Raw genomic sequence first — 4,204 nt, 5'->3', positions numbered from 1 at the left:
AGGTCCATGGTTCATGGGGGGCAAGTACATTTCCTTTTAATTTTCTCTGCTCCTCTTTCGAATGCAAACACAATGCAGTTGTAGTGCGCAAAATTTGCAGAGCATAGTAACAAGTAGTTGTCCGCCATTCCAAAACTTTGACGAAATTTTAGATGACAGTGTAATACCATCTTTTTGCGGCAAGTAGAAAATTTTGTCAAAGCTCTTTGTCTAATATTTCATCAAATTTTTTGGTCCTATAGATCTGACAGTGTAGCAGCCCCCAAAGTAAATTACACGCAAGGGTTAATATTACATCAGCGACGTGGCATCTTGTATTATGTGTGCTGGCGAACAGTTAATTGAACAGACGCTGATTCTGAAAGGCAAGGCGTAAATAAATGTCAGTGCTGGAACGACGAAAACACGAGCAACATATCAGAGAATGCAGCTGTTGAAATTCTGGGATGACACAGATGCTGCAGAAACCTCCCATAACGATGACGTCGTCCACTACTTTTTTGTGGGTTTCCCATTACTCAAGGCAGCCAAGTAGAACTGGAGTCATATGTCAAGTATTCTATCATAATTTGAAGATTTTAAGGTAAATGACGTCCTCAGCCATTGTAGTCATGGTGTGGACTGTTTCTGGCCCCGTGGTCTAGGGGTGGAATCATAAATGCGCAAAACAGGGCATGCGGTCTCTTTCTGCAGACCATGTGCCACCCAAGTGCTTCAGACAAGGACATGCTCACTATTGGGTGTGGACTGACATACACTGATGCTGCACACTATCCCTTTTCTACAGGTTTAAATCCTGCAGAATAATACTTCTTCCACATGTGGCGATGCATTGAAAGCTATGAAAATGACAGCAGCAGTGTCCAAAAATGTGGAGGTCAGGATGATAAACACATAGGACACCAAAGTAGTCATCAAGTGCCTCGAAGAAATGTGCGGAATCAATGTTGTTGGTCTTTTCGAAAATGGGACACTGAGACATCTGCTTTGACATTGCTATGGAACATGACATCACCTTTGGACAGCTGTTTGCAAGTGCTCCACAATACTCCAAACTCTTCCAGTTTTCATTTCCATATGTTACTATGCTTTCTACATTCTTGTCATCAATCAACACCACCTCTGTCTTTTGTTTCCATCACCCTAAGTAAGTTTTGGGAGCAATACACCCAACACCATGTAAAGCCCAACTTTCTGTAGGAGCTAATGGATAGGAGTATGTTAACGCCGGTTTAGCACCTGATATAGACCTCAGAGTTGTGGTATGAAAAGAGAATCTATGGCAACGTACAAAGCTGTGGTCATACACTCCTTGAATATGATACAGCAAAAGAGTGTACATCTAACTGCTTATAAAAGTACAACACAGGAACCCTCTATTGTCATTGACATGCTATGGGATATGGACTTCTTCTAGTAGAGGTGATAAGACTTTAAACCAGTCTGTGGAGGCGTCTTTCAACACTGTCCACTTGCTCCTATGGACCAATATATGTATATTTAATGGGATCACCCCATGTGCTCTAGGTTTTGTATGTCGATCCTTTTGACTGTAGGTCTTCCAGACCAGAGCTGTTCATTTTTGTAAGAAAATGAAACACCTACAGCCGTCCTAATGATCTTATTTAATGTGTAGCTACGAGTTTTGACCTTCAATGCGACATCTTCACGCCTTAGTTGACATCACAGTTACAGATAGTCTGTGTAAACCAGTTACGTTGGTCACTGATGCAGGATACATGCAGATCATGATAACCAGAGGTTCAAATAAGGCCTGAAGATGCCAAGTTGAAGCGCCAAAGATGATAGTTACACAATAAATGAGATCATAAAGACAGCTGTATTTGTTTCATTTTCATACGACATATGCTCATTGTCAACAAGCGAATGGAATTTGTTCTCAAGAAATCAGAAGAGATAGGCACAGTAACAGTTTTTATAGTTTGTAGTTTTAGCCAATTGGATGTTATAAAAATTATGAGGAGGGAGACAGATGCGAATTGTAGCTTGCTGTTGAACACAAAAGTGATCTAGGTATTTTTCTGACATGCGAATAAATGGCATTGAACATACTGTTCCTTATTAATAACTCATCCATCTGAAATTCATGTAATATGCACTTTCATGACATCTTATTACCAGATTTCCACACACCTAATTTTGATAGCAAGGAACACTCTCAGCGATGGCAATTTGTCCATAAACCTACCAAACTAACAGAAATAACTAGCATGCTTGTCGTGGAATCATGACTACTTTACTGTAATTGTGTATGTTTTTTTTCAGTATCTGTTCGCTTATTAGAGGTAAGTTGACGTTAGACGCAACTGTCTGATTGAAAATTTCCATTACAGAACAGCTTATAACACAGATGTTTCAGTGGATTGGATGTTTTCAGAAATTAAAGTTCTCGCATTTACTCAGATGGATGTTCCGAAATAACAAGACATTCTGCGGTGATCGGTAATTTTCACACCAAAACAGTGAAAGTTTCCTATTCATTTAGGACGTATTATTGATCTAATACATGGTAGGCATACACAACAGATGTGTGATAAAATGTATTAAATGTATTGTTATACAGCTACAACAACAGCAATTTGCTCATTCATCATTGGCAACATTGTTGTAGACTGAGTTTGCAGTTCTATTCAGTTGGATGTTATGAAATAATGAGGAGGTAGGGGAGTGGGTATGGAGTGGAGAAATGCGCGTTAGTGAGTTGTAGCTTGCTGCCAAGTGTAAAAATGGCATGCAGACATAGTGTGAAAGACGCTACCCTTTATTTGAGCATCTTACACTACTGGCCATTAAAATTGCTACACCAAGAAGAAATGCAGATGATGAACGTGTATTCATTGGGCAAATATATTATACCAAAACTGACATGTGATTACATTTTCACGAAATTTGGGTGCATAGATCCTGAAAAATCAGTACCCAGAACAACTACCTCTGACAGTAACAACGGCCTTGATACGACTGGGCATTGAGTCAAACAGAGCTAGGATGGCGTGTACAGGTAGAGCTGCCCATGCAGCTTCAACACGATACCACAGTTCTTCAAGAGTAGTGACTGGCGTATTGTGACGTGCCAGTTGTTCGGCCACCACTGACCAGACGCTTTCGTTGGTGAGAGATCTGGAGAATGTGCTGGTCAGGGCAGCAGTCGAACATTTTCTGTATCCAGAAAGGCCCGTAAAGGACCTGCAACATGCGGTCGTGCATTATCCTGCTGAAATGTAGGGTTTAGCAGGGATCGAATGAAGGGTAGAGCCACGGGTCGTAACACATCTGAAATGTAACGTCCACTGTTCACAGTGACGTCAATGCGAACAAGAGGTGACCGAGACGTGTAACCAATGGCCAAACACGGATCCTACCATCATGATGCCGTAAACAGAACCTGCATTCATCCGAAAACATGACGTTTTGCCATTAGTGCACCCAGGTTCGTCGTTGAGTACACCATCGCTGGCGCTCCAGTCTGTGATGCAGCATAAAGGGTAACCGCAGCCCTGGTCTCCGAGCTGATAGTCCATGTTGCTACAAACGTCGTCGAACTGTTCGTGCAGATGGTTGTTGTCTTGCAAACATCCCCATGTAATGACTCAGGGATCGAGACGTGTCTGCACGATCCTTTACAGCCATGCGGTTAAGGTGCCTGTCATCTCGACTGCTAGTGATACGAGGCCGTTGGGATCCAGCACGGCGTTCCGTATTACCCTCCTGAACCACCGATTCCATATTCTGCTAACAGTCACTGGATCTGGACCAACGGGAGCAGCAATGTCGCGGTACGATACACCGCAATAGCGATAGGCTACGATCCGGCCTTTATCAAAGTCTGAAACGTGATGGTACGCATTTCTCCTCCTTACACGAGGCATCACAACAACGTTTCACCAGGCAACGCCGGGCAACTGCTGCTTGTGTATGAGAAATCGGTTGGAAACTTTCCTCATGTCAGCAAGTTGTAGGTGTCGTCACCGGCGCCAGCCTTGTGAGACTGCTCTGAAAAGCTAATCATTTGCATATCATAGCATCTTCTTCCTGTCGGTTAAATGTCGCGTCTGTAGCACGTTATCTTCATGGTGTAGCAATTTTAATGGCCAGTAGTGTAAATAACTGTAATACCCACATGCAGACAGTTTATCTACTAGGTTTCCGTAGACACTAATTCTGAGGGCTCAGAGGCTAGGAG

The sequence above is a fragment of the Schistocerca cancellata genome, chromosome 8 (assembly GCF_023864275.1).
Source record: "Schistocerca cancellata isolate TAMUIC-IGC-003103 chromosome 8, iqSchCanc2.1, whole genome shotgun sequence".
Classification (NCBI taxonomy): Eukaryota; Metazoa; Arthropoda; class Insecta; order Orthoptera; family Acrididae; genus Schistocerca; species Schistocerca cancellata.
This window is presented reverse-complemented; position numbering follows the sequence as displayed.